Source organism: Ostrea edulis, chromosome 3 (genome assembly GCF_947568905.1).
Source record: "Ostrea edulis chromosome 3, xbOstEdul1.1, whole genome shotgun sequence".
Lineage (NCBI taxonomy): Eukaryota > Metazoa > Mollusca > Bivalvia > Ostreida > Ostreidae > Ostrea > Ostrea edulis.
In genome coordinates, this window is record NC_079166.1 from 20,104,283 (window position 1) to 20,129,809 (window position 25,527).

General features: G+C 35.7%; 1 pseudogene; it reads left to right on the forward strand.

Annotated features, from left to right (window-relative positions):
* The first annotated feature begins 5,843 nt into the window (after positions 1-5,843).
* Positions 5,844-20,540, forward strand: LOC125677457 (osteopetrosis-associated transmembrane protein 1-like; annotated as a pseudogene).
* The last annotated feature ends 4,987 nt before the right edge of the window (positions 20,541-25,527 follow it).

Consider the following 25,527-nt stretch of genomic DNA (forward strand, 5'->3'; position numbering starts at 1 on the left):
AACATAAAATCATATTCTCTATGAACACTTACGAGATCATTGTATGTATTGCTTAATCTTGTATTTTTCTCTAATTCCTATAACATGTTAGAAGTTTCCATAAAGTCTGATTCTGGGATATTTTCTTTTTTAATTATTGGAGAATTTTTTTCTGTTCTTTTAGGCATAAGTTACTCCTCCTAGGCACATGGTCCCATCTGTTGTATATCCAAGGGTCCGTGTTTACCCAAGTCTTTATTTTGTATTTTTAAAAGGAGTTATGAGATTGCTTGCTGTTCGTTATTGTCGCGTTTTCAAAGTAAACTTCAAAACATTTGGGGGATATTTTTCAAGCTTTTCATTTTTTGTGGTCTTTTTAAATCTTCGAAAAAAAAAATTCAGGGCTATTCTTTTTATTGAATCAGAGTGGATGCCATTACTGGTGATGTTGATATAGTTGAAAATGAGATCCTCAGAACACTTGCATGTATTTTCAAAAGTCCTAATTAAAGAGAAACTCGGTCTTTCAATTGGCGACATAACTTCATCTCTATTATGAATTCTGTCGAAGATTACATGTATGCCAGACGATGGACTGAACATGAAAAAAACCAAAACTTGATACATTGTCAGAATTGATGGATTAAAAGTATAAGAGGAATATCAAAATCCTGCATTAAACATAAGAAAACAAAAGTATGTGCCATCTATCCTTCTGTGTTAGTAAACAAAAAGTGATAAAAGAATTAGATAGGTTATAAGAGGAATATGTTCCAGCTGGCGAATCTAGTAACACCATTGTATTTGTAAGGCTCGTTATTACAACTGTACTTTCAACGAACCTGGCATTAATTCCATTTTTGGTAATCGTATTTATGCTCCAACTGTCCTTTCAAAAGATGAAATTCTTAAAAACCATCCTTCAGTTTCAGACAGACTTCATCTTGCTTGGTGTTGGAATTCCAATGCCACGAATTGTTCCTTTGTTTTCTGGACTGTTTTTATAATTTTATGAAGCAGAATTTATGAAAAAAAACCTCTACATGAGAAGAAAATATCTCTTGTCGTGGCCTTCAGTTCGACAGTTAGATATATTGACGACGCACTATCTACTAACAATAAAAACTTTCATTCATATGTCGATTCGATATAAACCTGTGAACTCGAATAAAAAGACACCAGAGAGTCGTCGACTTGTGCTTCATACTAGATATTTTATTGAAAGTAGATATTAACGGCAAACTAACAACTCAACTTTATGACAAACGGGATGATTTCAGTTTCTCGGCGTCAACTTGCGGTATTTAGGCAGCAATATTCCATTATCACCTACACTGATTCAATACGCAAGTGCTTGGTTTGCGTATGGTCAGTTTTTATATTAGGGCAGACTAATGATGAACAAGTTGCTGATTCAGGGGTTTCCAACAGTCTCGTTTAAAGTCAGCATTTCGAAAATTCTACGGTCGTTACAACCCTGGTGCTACTACACATCCAAAGCGTTTTGTTTCGTTCTGTGCAAACTGTTCACCGTTCCGTGTAAATCGTTCACCGTTCCGTGCAAACCGTTAACCGTTTTATGCAGACCGTTCAGTGTTTCGTGTAGACCGTTCAGGGTTCCGTGCAAACCGTTTTGTGCAAGAATCGTTCCGTTCATGATCAAGACACGCCCATAGAAACGTGCAGATCTTCAATCCACGACTTTAGAAACGTTCATACTGTGCAAGTCATTTCGGTATGGGATGTAGGACAGTTAGCAGATTATAAAGCGCAAACTGACCAAAACCAGATTATACTCGTATAACTTTCCCCAAAATTAAAGTCAATCCTTAAATATATTTGATTGGTTTCTCGATCTTTTTCAATCATATTTTGATTGTTTCTTTTTGTTTTGTATTTTCCCTACTTTTTTCGATCATTATATCTGTTGTCTTACACTTATGCACAATATATGGGTTTATTCAACATATGTTTTTGAGAAGAGGCCTGGAATATATTAATTGCACATGTTTTATGTGTTTTAAATAACGACACTAAGGTTAAAGGTACAAAAATAGCGAAACCGACACGACTTTTGCACTGAATTTGATAGAGCAATGAATGAATAAAGTTGAATAATCAATATCCCATGACGATACCATTTTTGTATCTTTTTCTTTATTTCCAACGTAAAAAAATATTCATTTGTTTTTATTCTAACGTATTCATAAGTAATTGAACTAATGATTAACAATGGAACTTACTGCTTCGTACATGCACAATCATTTTAAAATGGATCATTATCATTTCTCAACCTTTTTTAATATCTTGAATATTACCATCACATTGAAACTAACCTCAGGAAGAACTAATTAATGCCAAAATAATCAAAGCGTGTATGTCATACCTACGGTTTCGTGCATACCGTTCACACACCCCCCATTTTATGTTCTCATACACGTATATAACATATAGAAGTTATTTTTATGTAACATCTATCTTTGGGAAGAGATCTGGAATATACAAACTGCAAATGTATTTTAACAACACTCATAATGAATTTGCAAAAATAGCGAAACAGACGCGATCATTTCATATTCAGTACCTATGAATTTAATAGAGCAAGAGATCAATAAAAGTTGAATAATCAATATTCCATGAAGATACGATTTTTGCATATCTTTCTTTTATTTCCGAAATTAGAAAAAAATATTCGTTTGTTTTCATTTCAACGTGTTCATAAGTCATTGATATAATAAGTAAAAATGAAATTGATCGCGTCGTACATGAGCAATCATTTCAAAACAGATCATTTTCATTTCAATCGCGACCTATTGTAGTATCTATGAAATTGGCATTTACCTTTCATTAGATAGAATTTATTTCTTGTTTAAACTAACCCCAGTATGAAACAACTAATGCCGAAAAAATTAAAGCATGCATCATGCTGGCCATGTCTACCGTGCCGTGAAGACCGTTTACAAAGCGTGCAAGCCACGTCTTCAAAAGGGATCAGCATTTTGTGCGAAACGTTCCGTGCAGATCGTTCACCGTTTCGTGCAAGCCTTTCACTGTTCCGTGCATGAATCGTTTCGTACCGTTCCATGCAAGTAGTGTAGTAGTACTCTTCAGGGTCGGTATAACGATCTAGTTTGCCAATACAACCTATCATTGGGTCAAATGCTGTCCGACGTGTTTCATACGGACTGTTACACCGTTATTGACACACTGATTTTGACTACAGGTAACTCCGTTTACCTGATCAAGATATAGGGCGGGTGCGCGGGTATGTTAAGACAGGTTATGGAAGTCTTTACTGGGATGAAAGTCGCGAAACAATGCGACGTCATAATTGAAATACGTATATCACGAAGTATATATTCAATTCCGATTTTATTTTTGTGTAACTTTTATTGGGCTTGATCATCACTGAAGAGACAGTTATCGAAATGTGCATCTGGTGCATCAAAATTGGTACCGTATAAATTTTACATTTGGCATAAAATAAACCATGCAGCTACTGAAATCCAAAGAAATAGAAATGTTATACTGCTGTCGTGTAATTTGTGTTATCAATATGAAAGTAAACTTATGACGTCATTTATATACATCGAGTGACGTTGGCACATGTAAATAATTTGTTCAAGTGTGTCATGTGAATAATGACAAAATAATGGCAAAATGTGGAGTTATATATGTGAAACACTTAGACTTTATTGATATTATGAAGGTATGATTTCATTCATTGACAATTTTGTTTAACGGACATTCACTTTAGCATGTCGATCCGATTTTTCTCTGTCACACACTGAAATAAAACTACAAAAGTAACACTCTACGCCACATAGTTTAGAGACTTTTTATAAACCGTGTGAAAAGTCATAAACTCATGTACACGGGAATTACTGATAGAATCGTCTGTTAGGAAAACTTTCAAAGAAAACTGCAGAGCATCAGTGTAAAATGTGAAACATGGGTTAGATGTTTTCGTGTTCAATAATCATTTCTTACTGAAAGCGGTAAGATTCTGGCAGCACTTTTGATAAAGTATGGGTGGTTTTATTGTCAGTTAGATCAATATTTAAATACTGTAAACGTATTATATTTGGCGTGTACGATATTTGGCGGAAATCGTTTTTTCAACAAGTTAGCGTAGATTTGATTTAGCGCATTCCTGAATTACTTTAAACATCTAGATTTACGGATGGCATTTAGCGATGTACTTGATTTAGCGGAAGCTGCGTTCCGCCAAAGGCGCTAAATAAAATACACAGCCAAATGTAATACATTTACAGTAATTGGATAGAGTGTTACTTTTCCATTTTCTATTAAGGTACATTCGTGATAACAGTCACGTAATGACATCATGCGGAAGCGCAAGTTTGCCATGTTGTTATGATAAAAAATGTTCTCATGTAAACAACCAAAGTAGTTTTTAAAAGTTAGGACATATTTTAGAAATTGTGCATTTACATGCATAATGAAGTATGACCTTCTTGAACATACCCGCGTGTGACTGGTCGACAGGGTATGCTTACTTCTCCTAGGCACCAGATCCCACCTCTGGCATATCTAGGGGCCAGTGTGTGCCCAACCCTCTATTTTGTATTGCTTATAAGATTTATGAGATTGACCACTGTTCGTTATCTTCACCTTTGTAAATCCCTTTCTTCAGAGGGTAAAATATTCATATAGGATGAATTCATTAGTTATTGGCCCTTATATTCAGATTGAACAGGGCTAGATAAAACTTATATGGTACCAATTTTGATGCACCAGATGCGCATTTCGACAAATAGTCTCTTCAGTGGTGATCAGCTGAAATTTTTGAATCCAAAATAACAATAAACTTTTAAAAGCTATTTTAGGGAAACACAGAGTGCCAGAAAGTGGCGTCAAATTCGTCTAAGGATAAGCGCTATACACGAGGGAGATAATCCTTAATTTTGAAATGAATTTCTAAATTTTATAACAGCAATTAGATATACATCCGGGGTTTTTTTTCGAGCTAGTAACAAAGTAATCAGCTACTGGACTGTAGAGTCCACCAGCAGAGGCCTCGACCCAGGGGTCATAATGTAAAACTGATACGGTACCAATTTTAATGCACCAGATGCGCATTTCAACAATGTCTCTTCAATGTCTCTTCAGCTGTATATATACAAAGCAATAAATAATCACAACTAGGTACTGAAATTTTTAACCCCAGCCCAGGGTCGAACCAGCGACCTGCGACACCCACCGCCAACGCCTAGCAAGACTGTCAAACCAGTGCGTAAGTCCACTCGGCCACAACGACTTCCCTAAAAAGGAAGTTTTGTTTTGCTCCTAAAGCGCTACTTATACACACTGATGCAATCTCACACAGTCGCCGTGTCATTCAGTGTTTAAGATATTTTATAAGGAGAGTGGATCTCTCGATGCAGTTGTATAGAATATTTAATATAAATCAAAACAAACAATTATAACACCCAACCTTACGTTTACCCCTAGGATCTAAACGATACATTGTAAAAGAGCTCTTATAACAGAGATTCCTGTCATTGGGTTAATATATAAAGTCCATTTTCTTATTCTCATTGGGTCAATTGTTGTTTGACGTGTTTCATACCGATTGTTAGGCCGTTCTTGGCACACTGATTTTGACTACAGATAACTCCATTTACCTGATCAAGATATAGGGTTCACGGTGGGTTGATCGATCCAAAACGGATGCTTATTCCTCCTAGGCACTTGATCCCACCTCTTTTATATCCAGGGGTACATGTTTGCCCAACTCTTTATTTTGTATTCCTTATAGGAGCTATGAGATTGATCACTATTCGTTATCTTCACCTTTCACCCTTCAATATTTTCTTGCTGATATTGTCCTTTTTCATCTCTAGCGAAAGAAATGATTGCTGCGCTGGATATGTATGGAACATTACCGAAGGACGTTGTTTAGGTATGCAAAATTATGTTAGAAAATTTCAAATATAAGATGACGTTGGGATGTAGAAAACTGAAAATTGATGTACCGGCATTATTGAATTAGACAACGCATTGGAATATCCACACTGACTTTTACTTTAGAATGCATGGCGGGTTATGGCGGCTTGAATTGTGCTTTCCAATGCCCTTATCCACTGTACGGTCTGGGGTGTCAAAAGATATGTCAGTGTGATAGAGCTACCTGTGACCAAACTTCGGGGTGCCTCGGAAAGAGTAAGGATAGTGAAGTTTGTGAAATAGTTTGATAGCAATTGAATGAATAAAAATGTATGAGTATATTTTGGTGGGCGGTGATTTTGCCTAGGCAGGTATTTCTATGCCTTAGCACTTAATTTTATGTGTTCCATCTATCGTCTGACCGGACGTGTTAAATCAGTGGTTAGAGCGTTCGCGTCGTAACCGGGAGGTTGTTAGTTCAAACCCCCGTCTTCCCATGACCGCATCAAACCTAAGACGTTAAAATCGGTAGTGATTGCTCCTTCGCCAAACGCTCGGCATTTAGAAGTGAGAATCATGGGTCTTTCGAATATGACCTTAAAAACGAAGATCCCGTGTCTCGGCAGGCGTTGACACGATAAAGAACTCTCACTGTTACATCATAGGTCTATTTGTGGCTGCTGGCGTCTCAATATGAGTGAAAAATTCTCGATGAGACGTAAAAAGCAATCCATCCATTTTCTGTAATGTTGGAAAATGATGCTTTTTCTGCTGTGGAACAAATGTTCCTCAAAACAATATAGATAAAACGTTACTGACAGCGGAGACATATGTAATAGTGATTGGTAACTCCTTAGTAGTATGCTTACAGCTGAGGATGTGTTACACTTACTCCGAAAAATATTTATTACTTATTCTTCGGTTTGATATATTGATGTTAAATAATGTTTAAGTCATTGTTATCATAAATTGATATCGATCTTAACTACCTTTGAAATGATTTAATGATTAAAAATATACTATCAGCCAAACAAGTCAAATATCGGCCATGCGACTTAGTTTGAGTCATGTGTTCAAAATTCACTTTCATTTTATTTTAAATTGAAATATATCTTGAATGCTTTTAATTATATGATTTGGAAGGTTTGAAATTGATGTATTTGAATATTAAAATGGTACATGTGATTTAAGGTATCCGAAACTCGTTAGACCATGTGACTTAAGAGACGATGTCGGGAGAATGAGGGACATATAGGTGTATGTTGGAAAGTGTCGGAAATTGATAAAAGTATTCTAATAAACATGAGTATTATTTGTTAACTTATTTTGTTTGCCAATAATTAAAAAATGAAACACGTTGAAGTTTGATATTTCTGTATGTGAGTGTGATAGAGCTACATGTGACCGAACATCTGGATGTCTTAGAATGAGTAAGCATAGCTGGACATAGTAAAACATGTACATTTTGATTTTTTCTTGATCCTTAACAATAATCAATTCAAACGTAGCTTTCAATGCAGTTTGTGGTATGCTTATTCTATCAGGAACAATTTCATATTCAAGGAGGTTAAGAACAGAAATTTTGCGCTGAAAAGTTATCGTGAATGATTGATCAAAAAGCTTGAATAAAAAAAAAAATTAAACCATCGATCCTCTTTTAACGAAACTTGAGATTATAAGGCAACATAGTAACATGTCCCAAATAATCACAGTGATTAAAAGATATAAATAATGTTACCGAGTTTCAACAGTCTCGCAAATTCTATCGTCGTTATAATGATCGTATTCACAAATACAGCCTGTCGTTAAATGTTGTCTGACGTATTTATACCAATTTTTAGAGACCGGTCGCAGTAGCTGAAGTAGTAGAGCGTTCGCTTCGTAAATGGAGATCGAGTCCCGCTCGTGCTATGGATGCGTCAAAACTAAGACCGTTTGACGTAAACATAGATAGTTATTGCTCCTTCGCCAAACGCTCGGAATTCAGAAGTGAGATCTAGAATCGCAGGTCTTTCGCATATGACCTTGAGGAGGTTCTCTACATCGTTATAATGGCTGGCCTCCTTTTGAAACATGGATGAAAATATGAATATTAGCAATACATGTCTATTCATTTAGAATGTTATATTATCGCATAGCCGAGTAGCTCAGTATGTTATCACGTTGACTGCTGAACTGTCGATCTCGGGTTCGAGTCCAGCAGGGGGTTATACAAAAACATTCCAATTGCTTTAGACTAAAACTGAATTTTTTGACTAAATAAAGTATATCTAAAAAAAAATTCATTTTCAAAATATTGTTTTACATACCCTCCGCTTTTCATATATATCAAATTTCTCTGGTGTAGGACACCTCTTTAAACACTAAGCATTCAGAAGTGAAAATTACAGGTCTACCGGATATGATAAAAAGGGAGAGAAACATATTTACAGTCTCTTTTTTTAAAAAAGATATTCGACATAGCAAACACCTATTGCTACTTGATGAAATTGTTTTAGATGTCATCTGGCAGTCCAGGGAAGAAGTATTCGTTTTGTCACTTTAATTCGACAATCAATAGAAAACCACACAAGTACATATGTACTTGATGATTTTAAAAAACGCGGTCAACATCTTTAATCATTATCCCATTTTTCAATGATATGAATATGTTAAAACCTCAAATGTCTAAAGAATGAAATGCGCACATATACATTGAACAACAGTCGTGATTGTTTACTTTGATATGTGTTTGTTTTACTTATATACAGCTACCAAACAAGGCCATATTGTATACACCGAACAGGACAAAGGAAAAATAGGAACCAGCGAAAGCGGTAAGGTGTTTTAATATCAAATTAGTTTATCTAATTATAAAACATACACGGTTTTATCTAGTACTTGATAATGATTTAGAATTTCTTGACACATTGTAAACAGGCAACTAACAACTCAACTGTATGACAAACGGGATGATTTCAGCTTCTCCATCGTCAACTTCCCACATTTATGTAGTAATATTCCATTATCACCTGCATATGGTGTTTATATATCTCAACTGATTCGATATGCAAGAGCTTGTTCTGGGTATAGTCAGTTTTTAAATCGAGGTAAGCTACTGACAAACAAGTTGATGGTACAGGGATTTCAACAGTCTCGATTGAAGTCAGCATTTCGCAAATTCTATGGTCGATATAACGATCTAGTTCGTCAATACAACCTCGCATTGGGTCAAATGCTGTCTGACGTGTTTCATACCGATTGTTAAGCCGTTCTTGGCACACTGATTTTGACTGCGGATAACTCCGTTTACCTGATCAGGATATGGGGCTCACGGCGGGTGTGACCGGTCAACAGGGGATGCTTACTCCTCCTAGGCATCTGATCCCGCCTCTGGTGTGTCCAGGGGTCCGTGTTTGCCCAACTATCTATTTTGTATTGCTTGTAGGAGTTATGGGATTGATCGCTGTTCCTTATCTTCGCCTTGCATGTAATCAATATTGAAAACTTGGCAAAGTGGTAATTGGTTAGAAAGAAAAGAAAAGTAGAAATTGGGACTTAAAGCTTGTCATTAACACTCAATTTATCGTGGTTCCATACCTTTGTAACTCTAAATGATCACTTGCTCGATGAAGTTCATGGGTTTTATCCTCTAAGGTGTGAATAAGGGAAAGATACTCTCCCCAAAATCTCTCTTAGGGGGATGGTCATTAAAACAAGATTCTAAGTTGCACTGAATGAACTTCTCTAATCACATTGCTGTATGCGGAAAATATCCCCAATAACTGTTAATATTGAAGGTTTGCAGGTAATGAGGAATGTAATTGATGAGAGGAATAAAACTTAAAGCCTTATCAGCAAATCCATGAAATTGTATATCACAATTCCCTCTATTCAATAAACAAAATTTAGTTCAAATGACGGTCATTGGAATACATGTACAGATATCCGGACATTTAATCAAAAGTCTAGTATAGATGAGTCGATCATTGGAAGAAATAACTAAATGAAAAGGTGAAGACAACGAAAGGGGATCAAGCTCATAACTCCTGTAACTAATACAAAATTAAGAGTTGGGCTAACACGGATCGCTGGATATACCAGAGGTGGGATCAGGTGTCTTGGAGGAGTAAACACCCCCTGTCGACCGGTCCCACCCACCGGGATCCCTATATTTTGATCTGTTAAACGGAGTAATCTTTTGTCAAATAAGTGTGTAAAGAATGGCCTAACAATTTACAAACTAGATCGTTATAACGACCATAGAATTTGCGAAATACTGTTTTTAAGCGAGATCGTTGAAACTCCTGAAACATCAACTTGTTTGTCAGTAAATGTATTCCATGTGACGACAGTTGATAGCGATCATACAAATCAATCGATTGAAAGAGCAGTGGAATCGTAATAAAATCTACAAATGATAATTTACCAATGCAGAAGATACAAATGGTAACAAACATCTGTAAAAGTGACCCAGAAAATCGAGAAACACTCAAGTACATCAGGTAATTCAGTTGTAAAATATTGTTCGATTGATAGACCATCTTGTTAGTGAGAATATTGAATGGTGCAAGTCATATGGTCTACTCAAACAATCAAGTAGACAATGCCGGCAATTTAGTACACGGACGTACGTATTTACTCTACAATATCCGAATAATCATTTGTCGAGCTGACATTCTACTGTTTGCTGAAGATATTGTTAACTTTTCCAAACTGCCATTTATTTGATGTGACTGTAAGTCTGTATGGCTATACACTGACAATCTTTTGATCAATTCATGTCGAGTTTTAAGTACCGGTAGAGAATGAAGAAATGGACGTGAGTTACTATATACTACTTTTATTACGTTGATGATTTTTCATCTGTTTGATGAGGATGTTACTTTTTAACGTACAACAAATAATGCACTCTAGAAAGGCATATATGTCTTGCGGATGTTAGTAAAAAAATTGAAATGGATTAAGTAATCAGAGTGAAAGAGAAATAAATATTCGGTTTATATCAGTAAGACATCTAATTTTACATAGTTTAGTACTTTTAATTTTGTATTCTTTATTAGATTGATCACTATTCGCTATCTTCACTTGTTCATTAATATTGCGTATATTCTTCCTGTTTCAGGAATCAGTTAAGTCACAACACCTGTTTATCCTCATGTGCTGCAGAAACGTTGAGAGGTATTGACGCTGAAACAATAGCTGGTAATTCATAAGTAATTTTAGATCTTTCTTTACAGTTAAATTTTACCTTTGTCGAAAAAAGTATCAAACGAAAACCAAATATTTTAAATCATAAAAATTTGACACCTGTCATTTTTAATCTCTCGGCAATTGACACTTGGACCGCCCGGATCATAGTTCGGTATCATACTGAGCACGACCTCCTACTCTAAGTGTCATTGGCATTTGAACTTTAATCAAAACAACAGTTAAAATAAGGAAAGAAAAGTCTGTTGAATATAAATAAATATGTTTATTTACATTAAGGAAATAATAAATACAAAGCAACGTAGTGCTTGGATGTTTAATAATTCCATCTGTTCGTGATTAGAATTTCAATAACGAATGTATGTACTACATGTCATTTGATATAAGGAGTGCTATTTCTGTTCGCAGCGTTTTTCTTGTGCATTCTTGTATCTGCTATGGAAGAGAAATGCGAAAAGTAGGAAAACACTTCATATCATTAATCACTGAAAGATACCATTTCTGTCAAATTACTATACATTTATAAATTGAAACTAAACTGAAGTCATTGTCGTGAAAATTATGCTTAATTCTTACAATCATGGTTAAATGAAAGATAATGAACAGTTACGCATGAAAGGTGAATATAACGAACAGTGATCAATCTCATAACTCCTATGAGCAATACAAACTAAAGAATTAGGCACACACGACCCCCTGGATATACCAGAGGTAGGATAAGGTGCCTAGGAGGAGTAAGCAACCCCTGTCGACGGTCACACACGCCGTGGGCCCTATATCTTGATTAGGTAAACGGAGTTCACCGTAGTCAAAATTAGTGTGCCAAGAACGGCCTAACAATCGATATGAAAAACATTAGACAGCATTTGACCCAATGATAGGTTATATTGGCAAACTAGATCATTATAACGACAATAGAATTTACGAAATGTTGACTTTAAAACAAACTGTTGAAACCCCGGCAATAATATTGTCTTCATCAGTAGCCTTCATCAATTTAAAAACTGACAATTCACAGAACAAGCTATTGCGTTACGAATCAGTTGAGAGATATAAACACCATATGCAGATGATAATGGAGTATCGCTACATAAATATGGGAAGTTGACGATGGATCACATTCTCATGATGTTTTGGTGATTTGTTTTTTATCTTCAAGATTTATCTCAATAGCAAGATGATAGTGTATAAATCATTAAGACATGAACCCTTTTCCTTTTTTTTTTTTTTTTTTACACTTTATTTATGCTTTTCCATTGAATTTTCGAGTACTTTGAAAGTAAAAATGTAGCATTCAAACTAACAATAATTGGACCGAGGGGATTCCCGCCTGCTACGTTGCAAGTCTGATAGTTTGATGTCTGTATAACATTAACTGAGACAATGGGATTCAATATCATTGAATTATTCCCATTAGAATCTGAATGGAGTATTTATGAAGGCAAGCAAAATTAAAAACTTGAACCATGCTTTACAATTTCTAAAGAATACAAGTGTTTGCCATGTGTTTCTGCTGGATGCTGACAGAGTGCAGGCCATTTTTCAAGTCCACACCATGATACAGGCACTCTGGGATGTCTCTGATTGTAAAAGTAAGTCAGTAATGTGTAATTGCTTAAGTAAGTCAGAGTTTTGTTACTGGTATTCAGTAATGTATCAGAGTTAATCAATAATCATATTTCACATATATACATTGTGACAAGATCTTCCTTTTGGTACAAACGTTTTTGACCTCATGATTTTTGAGTTTGGCCTACTTTTGAAAAACTTTGACCACATAATGCAGATATCATCATGAAATTGTATACATGCTGGAAATGATATGTAACGGTGATAATGCATTAGGTTCGACATAAAAAAATATATCATCATCATCATCAAACAGTTTTGATTATACAGGCTATGTATTAATACTCGTGTTGAGGTTGTGGCCTGTTTGTCTGTCGAGAGCGAAGCCTTCCTCTCCACGCATGGTGATCCAGTGGGTTGGTCGATAGCCGCATTGGGATTTCTTTTCCCTGAAATCGCTGACGGGGTTATGTAATATTGCATGTAGATTGCATAAGCGAAGAAATGTGACATTTACTACGTAATGATAAATACTGTTACTGCATGTTCTGTCAATGTCATCGCTGTCCCAAAGAACACTCACCTCATACTCCTCAATCCGTGACCCATATTCCTCACAAACCAGACAGACAGACGGATGGAGGGACAGATAGACGGACGGAGGGACAGACAGATAATGAAGCATACTCGGCCTCTGTTGAGGTGTGAGGTAACAATGTACCTTTCTTTATGTGCAGACTGTTTCTCCAGTATGAGTGAAGATGAAAATGGCACCGTATCATTCCAGTTCAATACCGACACATTAAAATTCCTGGAGCAGTATGAACATTTTACAGATTGTATCGAGAAATACACGAAAGGGACCTATACAGATTTTACGGTAAGTTGTTATTCAGAGAACTTGTTCTTTGATATTATACATGAAACATTTAATTATATTACTAGTAGTATATTATTATGATATAATGCATTAAACATGACTGCATGTATCATATAGATTAAGCCAATTACTCAATGAAATTACTGTATTGTGTGCTTAAACAGGATTAGTATTTCAGATTTCTTTTTGTAAAGATTTTTTATTTTAGCAATTGTGTGGGTATACTGAATATTGCAAAAAATATTTTTGTAAAATTAAGTCCTTCCTTGTTAATGTCATTCCGCAACAAAGCTGTCAGATTCATGAAATTTTGATACACAAAAATAAATCTATTGTATTTTGTTCCTCATGAAAGACGGCACAGTATGTTCACAGTATGTTGCGTATAGAAAATCATTAATACAGGGATGTTTGTTATCTGCATTTGTAAATACAAAATAATACAACAATATGGTTTTCTTTTTTAGTTCATCAATTCAACAGTTTGCAGTGCATGTAAACACGAATATAGAGAACTCAATCTTCACTTTGTGAACATGAGGAAAATCTATAGTGGTAAAATATGAATGGATCTCGTTGATATGGTAAGTACGTCTATATTTATGGATTTCACTGATGAAAATGTGAAGATAACGTACATGTATTGTATCAATCTGGTACCTTCTGTAAAGAATACAAAATTAAGATTGAGGCAGACACTGAACAATGGACATCCTGGAGATGGGATCAGGTGACTAGGAGCAGAAAACACCCACCATGTAGATGTATTACTGTGAACCATTGAGAATGATCAACATATAGACAATATTGTAATGATATTTATATTCACTGAATCTTTTCTCTGATATTGGCAACAAATGAATATTTCCCCTTCCACATATTAAAAATCCCTTTCATTTGTAGAAACTTCACCAAATTGTATGATAATTTTCAACAAAAATCCTTTCTATATATTCAAAGTCATTTTCTATAATTGTCAGACTTACAATATAGATACTATAAGCAATCAATCAATTTATATGGCTGTTATAATCTGTGGATGTTTATTCCATGGATGTCCCTAACTCCCAACCCCAGGAAGCTCATGACTGCATTCTCAAAAATTCCCCTTAAATATAAAATGGGTAGTAACATCTAAATGCTGGATAAAACCCTGTACTTAAACATGTATCTAGTTTATATTTTAAAGCAATACATAAAAACATAAATATAAACAATAAAATGTCTTTCTTTATTGTTTCATCAGGAGATGAAGGTACCAATCATTGCAGATTTTCCCCCCTCCAATGTTAGCTACCTTCATCACTTGATGAAACAACAAAGAAAGCATTTCAATGTTTAATTCTCTTATTTTCCATTTTTCTTTGGTTCACATTGAGTGTGAAGTGTGTATCTAACGTTTGTCAGCAACATCACATTGTCAAAACCGTTACTGAATGACAGAAAACTACTTTGCTTTCTAGCTCACCTGAGCCAAAGGTTCAAGTGAGCTTTTCTGATCAAAATTGGTCCATTGGTCGACGTCGTTTTAAACTTTTCACATTTTCATCCTCTTCTCCAGAACCACTGAGTCAATTTCAACCAAACTTGGCCACATGCATTTTTGGGTGTAGAGCTTTCAAGTTTGTTCAATGAAGAGCCTTGCCCCCTTGAAAGGGGAGATAATCACAAAAAATGTAAAATTAGGGTAGGGTCATTTAAAAATCTTTTTAAGAACCACTGGGCCAGAGGAGCTAACATTTACAAAAAAGCTTCCTGACATAGTGCAGATTCAAGTTTGTTCAAATCATGGACCCCAGGAGTAGAATGGGACCACAATAGGGGATCAAAGTTTTACATAGAAATATAATGGGGAAATCTTTAAAAATAATACCAATCATTGCAGATGAATGCTGGACAACTCGCCCCCAAGACAACTCGCCCCCTCTTAGGACAACTCGCCCTCTCTCAGGACAAGTCGCCCCCTTCTCTTGAGACAACTCGTCCCCAATATTATGTATGAATATATTATCACATTTTATTTTTATTTTGTGTGTGTATGTGTTATTTACACTATAAAGATACGTCTTTTTATTTCAAAATATTCTAATAGAATTATACACATATTTAATTATTGCATTTCAGAAAATTTATATTTTTCATTAATCAATTGGCAAGGAAAATTATATTTACTGATCTTAAGGTAATTTATTAAATGTCTCCAATACTGAGAAAATTTATGCGAACACGTCTTATTGTCTGTGATGTATATACTATCTATAAGAAATTCATTAATTTTTGCTAATACACCTCTTGGATTTAGACCAAAAATAATAATTGTAAACATGTATGATATGAAGGAGTGATTTATCTCAAGAGAGGGGGCGAGTTGTCCCGAAGAGGGGGAGAGTTGTCTTGAGGGCAAGTTGTCTTAGGGGCAAGTTGTCCCGATGTGGGGCGAGTTGTCTTGAGGGCGAGTTGTCTTGGGGGCGAGTTGTCCTGATACCTTGCAGATCCCCCCTTGCAATCTCAGCTAATTTCATCACTTGATGAAACAACAAAGAAAGCATTTTATTGTTTAATTGTTCTTATATTTTCCATTGGTTCACATTGACTGTGAAGTGTGTATCTTATGTTTTTCAGCAACATCACATTGTCCAAACCGTTACTGAATGACAGAAATCTACTACGCTTTTTAGCTCACCTGAGCCAAAGGCTCAAGTGAGCTTTTCTGATCAAAATTTGTCGGTTGTCTGTCGTCGTCCTTGTAAACTTTTCACTTTTTCATCTTTTTCTCCAGAACCACTGGCAGGGCTCACACTGGACCAAAATTTTGTGTCACATCCTGGCGCGCATGCATCGACTCATACACGTTTACTGTAGATCTATATTTCATGTATATTATTCAAGAGGCATAAACAACATATCATATCTCTGATTATTCTTACACAATGTATACAACATAGCTTTGTTTAGCTTTTATCACAAACCACTATAATTATTATGATATTGTGAAAATCGATTGTATTTCAGCAGATTGCTTTTTAGTCAGTCTGATGACATTGCAGCACAATCATGGTTTTATTTCTAAATATTGTTTTTGGCTAAGTTGACTCAATTCTATTTCATACCAGAAAAAAATAGGAGTATTTCATAGCATATAAACTGGCTATATTAAATAAAGACAAGAAATGAGTTTCTAAATGTTTATTAATCATTTTAGTAGTGTAAATGACATATATTACTCATTAAATTTGCAGTCTAGAAAAAGTCACTGATGACAAAGTTACTGAAAATTAATTACTGTAATACATAACACATGATCATAGTTTCACATCACATTTTCACTGAAAAATCCTGTTTTCATCTTGAAATCCAGAATGACAAAGTGGTCCTTTGGTGAATCTCATCATGTAGAAGAGAAGGGACTTCATGAAGTCTGAAACAAATTTTAAATGGCTTAAGATGATGTGAAGTTAAAAGATGACAGGGTAGCAATTTCAGAAGAACCTACTGTTATGCGTTTCCTCATGGCCATTTTCTAAATAGATCAAACTAAAGACCTAAAGAATAATGCAATTTCCCAACATTCCTCTATTTATACACTATACTAACGTCAAATGGATTAGAAAATATAGCTGAACATTCTAGTTTACCTTTCTAGATGAAATCGCTTTTGTACTGTGATGAACCGACAAATTAAATTTGATATATTTTTATCAACACGGAAGTATCTTCCATTGACTAGTTTGTGTGCACAATCACACGCTTTTTATTCCATCTAGTACAAAACAGGTAGCTCCCCAGTAATGACTCGGGTATCTCTATATTTACGATATGTACTTTAGGCAACTGGCACGCGCAAAGTTCATTTCATTCACACCTACCTGCACACAGAGGATCAACCCTTTGTTTTGTGTAAACTGCTAAATAAACAAGACGCCCCTACGTCTTATTGTTCCCATGCGACAGGGTATCCACATTCTGCACAGGTAAAACAGCCCTGAGGCTGTTTGGATGCCAACAGCTGAAATTCAAAATGGCGCGCGAATACTAAAATACGAAATGTCCGTGTCGCATTTCCGGAAATTCTGTCGCATTTTTTTCTGAAAAATCGCAAAATGCGACAAATGCGATGGGCAGCGCGAGACTGGGTCAATTTCAACCAAACTTGGCCAAACGTATTCTTGGGTGAAAGGCTTTAAGTTTGTTTAAATGAAGGGCCATGCCCCCTTGAAAGGGGAGATAATCACATAAATGTAAAATGTAAAATTAGGGTAGGGTCATTTACAAATCTTTTTCTCAAGAACCAATGAGCCAGAAGAGATATTAAGATTTACATGAAAGCTTCCTGATAAACTGCAAATTTAAGTTTGTTCAAATCATGGCCCCCGGGAGTAGGTTGGGGTCCCAATACGAGATCAAAGTTTTACATGGGAATAAATAGAGAAATTCTTTAAAAATCTTCTTCTCAAGAACCAATGGGCCAGAGCTGACATTTACATGAACGCTTCCTGACATAGTGCAGATTTAAGTTTGTTCAAATCATGGTCCCTGGGGTAGGTTGGGGCCACAATAGGAGATCAAAGTTTTACATAGAAATATTTAGGGAAAATCTTTAAAAATCTTCCTCTCAAGAACCACGGAGCCAGAAGAGCTGAGATTTACATAAAAGCTTCTTGACATAGTGCAGATTCAACTTTGTTCAAATCATGGCCTGCACGTATAGGTTGGGGCCACAATAGGGAATCAAAGTTTTAAATAGAAATGTATAGAGAAAATCTTTAAAAGTCTTCTTCTCAAGAACCATTGGGCCAAAGAAGTTGACATTTACATGAAAGCTTCCTGACATGGTGCAAATTCAAGTGTGTAGAAATTATGGCCTCCACGGGTAGGTTGGGGCCACAATAGGGACTAAGGTTTTACATGCAAATATATATGGAAAGTCTTCAGATATGGGCCAATGTGACTCAGGTGAGCGATGTGGCCCATGGGCCTCTTGTTTAAACAAGGTACCACCTTTCTAACACACTAATGAGCCCTTTACATATAGCTGATTGTCTTTACTTACAGATGAATTACACGCGTTTAATGTGGGGAGGGGAGCGGGATCTGAACTGTACCCGACACTTCAAGGACGACATGGTGGTGCTCCTCACCAGCTTCATTCTCCTGACTGTGCCTTTTCTATTTTATGGAGCCAGCTGTATTTGTGGGAAAAGAAGAAAACTCAAACTCATGACACGTAAGAGGTTTTAACTCAATCTTACGACACATAGTGATGATTGGTCAATCTCACGACACACAGCGGTGATTGCTCAATCTCACGACACACAGTGATGATTACTCAATCTCACAACACACAGTGGTGATTACTCAATTTCACAACACACAGCGGTGATTACTCAATCTCATGACACATAGTTGTGATTACTCAATCTCATGACACATAGTTGTGATTGCTCAATCTCACGACACACAGTGGTGATTGCTCAATCTCACAACACACAGTGATGATTACTCAATCTCACAACACACAGTGGTGATTGCTCAATCTCATGCCACACAGTGGTGATTACTCAATCTCACGACACACAGTGGTGATTACTCAATCTCACAACACACAGTAGTGATTGGTCAATCTCACGACACACAGCGGTGATTACTCAATCTCACGACACACAGTTGTGATTACTCAATCTGACAACACACAGTGATGATTACTCAATCTCACTACACACAGTGGTAATTACTCGATCTCACAACACACAGTGGTGATTACTCAATCTCATGACACACAGTGATGATTACTCAATCTCACTACACACAGTGGTGATTACTCAATCTCACGACACACAGTGATGATTACTCAATCTCACAATACACAGTGGTGATTGCTCAATCTCACGACACACAGTGGTGATTGCTCAATCTCACAACACACAGTGATGATTACTCAATCTCACAACACACAGTGGTGATTGCTCAATCTCACGACACACAGTGGTGATTGCTCAATCTCGCAACACACAATGATGATTACTCAATCTCACAACACACAGTGGTGATTGCTCAATCTCATGCCACACAGTGGTGATTACTCAATCTCACAACACACAGTGATGATTACTCAATCTCATGACACACAGTGGTGATTGCTCAATCTCGTGACACATAGTGGTGATTGCTCAATCTCAGGACATATTGTGGTGATTGCTCAATCTCGTGACACATAGTGATGATTGCTGAATATCACGACACATAGTGGTGATTGCTCAATCTCACGACACATGATGATGATTGGTCAATCTCATGACACATAGAGGAAAACATTAGTACAATTTGAAGTGAAGGTAACAAAATTGATATTTACATTTTGATTGCACTGCACTTTGATTTAGGGTTTTTTTCATTAGCTGAAATTGTCTTTAGGACAAGGCTAGTAGGAAAAGGTGAAAGACAGAACACTAGAATTTTAACCATGAGGTCAAAGTCAAGGTCAAGTTTGTGAACATCGGTCCGAGCTTGCAGCAGGTCCTGCATGATGTCAGTTTTCTAGTCATAGTTTTGTTTTTGTCTACTATTTATCAGAGGTAATGTGTTTGTTCATTATATTTGATTGTTATTTAATTTTGATTTTGTAGAAAAAAGATTAAAGAAAACAATTTCTGTAGAAGTGTCATTTGTAAACCATTCAGAGACGAACAATGTTAACCATGTCCACAGTTAGTTCTGGAATCTTAGGGAGAAAGATGGGAGAGAAGCACTTAAGGAGAACGAGGAAATTGTTAACTGCATCCGATCCTCATAGTCATACTAACCGTAATTTTTCAATGAATAGACCGGTACAGACAATCAACATGCCTGTTACTAGACAAAATCTGTTTCCTCTGTTCCTGAAATTGTTGTTATACACCCGTCTTATGACGGCCATATTATGGCATGGACATTCCTGTCTGTCAGTCCGTCAGTCAAATATTTTTTGTGTGTGGTCATATCTTTCAGACTCTGAGACTTCGGACTATCAAACCTGGTCAGCTGGTGTATAGGGGGGTGGGGTGGGGGTGGGTGGGGGGATGGGTGGGTGGTGTACATGTGTTGTGACCCAAAAATAGGTCACTGTATCTTCCTTCTAGAATTTGATGGCAATACATATTAAAATTGTCTTTGGATCATGTCTTGCACAATTTGAGGCCTAGGACCATCAAGCTTGGTCAGTTAATGCATCTTGGGAGGCGGACCTCCATGAAACCCAGTCTGCTGTAGAACTTGTAGTATGTAAACATAGATATGTATTGTACACATGTAATTCCCGATGGGTGTATCATCTACCCTAGCGATACACTATACAATCATAAACTCATATTTTCTGTAACTTTTCCCAGGAAAAGTTGGAATGGAACTGTGTAGAATCTCCTTAAGAATGTTCACTCCTGAGCACAAATGTCTTGAGACAATTTTGTAAAGTGTATTTATATTATCTACATGTATAATGAATTACATGATAAGTACAATATGAATTAATGGATCAGATGGCTTTACAACCAGGAGATCCATGTTCGATTCTAGAACCCTGCACTGCGTCAAAGTGACCACTCCTTCTCCACGTGCCTGGCGTTACAAACGAGAGTCATGGTTCTTTTGAATGCAACTTTGGAAATGGAGGTTCCATGTCACAATAAGTGTTGGCATGATAAAGAACTCTCATTGTTTCGGCTGGAAGCGCCATGTATGGGTCATGGTTTGTGACACAATTTCACCTAAAGGTGGTGGTGTCTGAGAGAAAAAATCTTGAATGGGATGTAAAATAACTAACAAATAAATAAAACCTAGAATTTTGAAAACATATTACTGATTGAACCTATCTCCGAAGTATAAAATGTGTCTTTAACCTAAGAATTTTAAATGATTTATAGTGAAAAAGAATAAAAGACAAAATTGTGCTCAAATATCCACCTACCCCTAAATACCATCAGCTGTAAAACGTAGTTCCAATTATTTCATGTAGAGCAACAATATTTAAAACTTTTTAGATTTGAAATCAGAGGATAGATTTTGTTAGTGTATTAGATATTGGTTATGACTAAAAAAGAATTGTTTTGTGCAGTGTTAAAATTAATTTTATGGTAAAGGACAAAGAGTAGTGACAAGAATACCAGTGGTCAGAGATTTTTTTCTTTCATAAAACATGAAATGTGCAAAGCAGTTTAAGGGGGAATACTACATTATCATAATGATACTTTTGAAACTTGAATGAATATATAGATATCAACAATATATGTATATTCCTTTTAAATCTAGTCACCTAGCTGGGTAGCTCAATAGGTTTGCGGGTTGACTACCGATTTTTAATTCATTCATTCAAGTGTAGAAGGTTTCTACTTTTTTTCTTTGATTGTTTCTACTAAAACTACTTTTTTTCACTAAATTAGGGAAATGTGAAAATTTTCCATTCAGTTGTACATATCGTCCACTCTTCATCCATATCAGATTTTTCTGGTGTTATCCCTCCTTATAATGGGAAAATGCAGCGAGATATATTTATTTGCTTATGAATGTACCTGTAGATATTGTGTTTTATGTTTCAGTTTTTATGCCTTTGATCTTTTAAATATGACATTGTTTTGTTTTAATGAGAAAATCATTACTTATTAGAATATTACTGAATGGGATTTTGTATTCATGATATTGCATGTTTTCTGTGTAAAATGTATGCTTATGTTTGTTCATGACATGACAAGAAATAACTTACAGAACAATGATGTTTCCCTCTTAATATTGACTAGTACCCATCAGATAACGTATTTATTATATACTTGCCTTGTCATTTTTATGGGGTTTTTTTTCAACTGAAAATTAAACATTCCAAACATTTATCGATGTCAATTAGTTTTTCTGAAAGTCAAATAAGTAGGGAATGTACAATAAGAAAATATTTGAATGCATTACAAAATGTATGAATGTGTGGTTCTGTACAGTAAGAATGAAGGAGTTCCAGTAAGAAATCAAGAGGTCTAACGGTGATCTCACAACACTTGTAGGAAAAATATCTAAACCTTCATTGTGTTGTATCAGCTCTTACTTCGACATGGGTCTTCAGTCTTCTCGTAAGTGACGTTCATTGCTATTGGAGGGATTTACTAGCCTTACTCGAGCTTGGTTCAAACAGACCTCAGGATGATGAAGAGGTAACTTTGATTTTCGATGCTCCACTTGATGTTAATGTTACTCTGGTGATTAAATCTTACGGAAGATTTTATTTTGGACCGTTTCACAGCTGTAGTATTATATATGATTACCTTGTTTTAAAGAATGCTGGACAACTCGCCCTCAAGACAAGTCGCCCCCTCTTAGGACAACTCGCCCTCTCTTAGGACAAGTCGCCCCCTTCTCTTGAGACAACTCGCCCCCAATATTATATATAAATATATTATGACATTTTATTTTTAACCCTATAAAGATACGTCTTTTTATTACATACTTTAACACGAATGTAAATTCTAATAGAATTATACACAGATTTTATTATTGCATTTCAGAAAAAGTTATATTTTTCATAAATCAATTGGCAAGGAAAATTATATTTACTGATCCTCAGGTAATTGATTAAATGTCTCCAATATTGAGAAAATTTTGGAGTTTGGGTGTGTGTGGGGTTTTTTGTTATTGTTTTTTTTTTATCGATATAGTATACAATGTACATAAGTGTAAAGGTGAAGCATGAATATTCTGATACATGTAATTATCTTTTAATGCGTTTCTCAACTAACTTTTTACGCGGGGTGATTCTTTTTACGCGGCGATTTCAAAGTGTAAAGAACTCTGATGATGAGTACCTCATAATGTTTGAAGTAAATTTATAACAGCTTGGGAGAAATCAAACAATTAGATTTAACAACAGACGCAGATTATTGATAATTATACTACGTCAGCTGTAGACCAAGCTAATACTCTCCCTATACCAAACGCCAACTTGTTTCCGCTGAAATTATATATTTTGCATGTACATAAAAGTGATGATGAATTTACTGAACCCAAACACTGTATTTTCACTAAAATCTTTCGTCTTGCATAAAAAGACACGAAGTTCGGTGTTTATGTGAACACGTCTTATTGGCTGTGATGTATATACTATCTATAAGAAATTCATTAATTTTTACTAAACACCTCTTGGATTTAGACCAAAAATAACAATTGTAAACATGTATTATATGTATGATATGAAGGAGCGAGATATCTCAAGAGAGGGGGCAAGTTGTTCCGAAGAGGGGGCGAGTTGTCTTGAGGTCGAGTTGTCTTAGGGGCGAGTTGTCCCGATGAGGGGGCGAGTTGTCTTGAGGGCGAGTTGTCTTGGGGGCGAGTTGTCCTGATACCGTTTTAAACTGTAACGGGGAAATGTCTCGACACTTGGATTTAGAGGAGAACAAGACGCGGATATCATTCTTAACTGAGTGTTGCTCAGTGATTTATTTTTGGTTTGAAGACATAAATCCGTTATTAGAATGCAGGGAGCACTCAACAACATTATGTGCTGTGCCTCAAATTCACTGCTGTGTAGGTTTGCGATAGATGTTGCTTATAAAAAGGTTCAGTCTACTTTAAGTTCAAGTCTACACCCTGTGTTTCATACAAATATACTTTTATTATTGCATCCACACTTTTTAATTACAAACAAACTTTACAGTGTCTAGATATAGACTAACATGTGCAATATCCACCTAAATATTCTTGTTCTTCTTTCAATTTTAGTCCAGTTGGACATTCCATTACTGGTGATTTCAATATAGTTGTAAATGACAATCAGAGTGTCACACAGAAAGGCCCAAAATTCAGAGAGCCTGATTTTTGCATTGGCGACAGAACTATCTCTAATATGAACTCTGTCGAAGATTAATTATGAGAGACGTTGGGCAAAATATGGGGAAGACTTGGACGCTTTCTCAGAATGAATAAGGAAATCTCAAATTAGATACATCAAAACAAAGTGTGTACCATCTATCCTTCTGTGTTTAGTAAACCAGAAGTAAGTGATGAAAGAATTAATCAAATAGGTTACATTAGGAATATGTTTTAGTTCCAACTGACAAAGCTTGTAACAACATAAATGTCTTTGTAAGACTCATTATTGCAACTGTGTTTTAAACGAACTTGGCATTAATTTCATATTTGGTAATCCAACTTACACCTCCAGTTCCCTTTCAAAAGATAAAATTCTTCAAAATCTTGCTACAATTTTAAACGCATTTGATTTCCAATGAAACAAATGAATATGATTTGCCTTACTTATGTTGGATTCCAAAACTTCACAAAAACTCTTACAAAAAGAGACACATTTACATAGAAGGTTCCAGGAAATGTTCTACCAAGTCCATGTCTTTAATTCTCCCAAAAATGTTAACAGGTATGCTGGAGAAATTCAGACGTATTATACCACAATGTATGCAAGAAGTGGTGTAAATGTGAATTCTCAAAAATTCCAGAGAACTATTAGTAAATTTGAAACTGCAAATCTTTTACCAAATCAACAACATCGAAACGTACGGCTTCTAAAAACTTTAAACGATCCTTTGTCACAATAAAGTTAAAACAAGGCGTTTTGATTTAACAGACAGTTGTTTTTCAATGAAAATAGAACACGGAAATATTCATATCTTGTGATCAGTCATCCAAAAAACTACTTGTTAAACGCCACACTGATTCTCTGCACAAGTACTCCGAAGTTGATATTAAAAAGACGGTTACCTATAGTTCCTCATTGGCAATATCTACGTAGTAGTCGACGATCGGGTCTTCCAAAGTTCTGTAGGAATTCCCACGGGCACAGGTTGTGCTCCATATTGTCTGGCCCGGTTTTTTGTTTTGTATTCTTATGAGGCAGAATTTATTCAAAAGAAAAATAAATGATGTGGTCTTCAACTGGACATTTAGATCTATCGACAACGTTTTATCTAGTAGCATGAAAAATACTCATTTTCATTTATATGTCGATTCAATATATCCCAGTGAAACACCCCCCCCCAAAA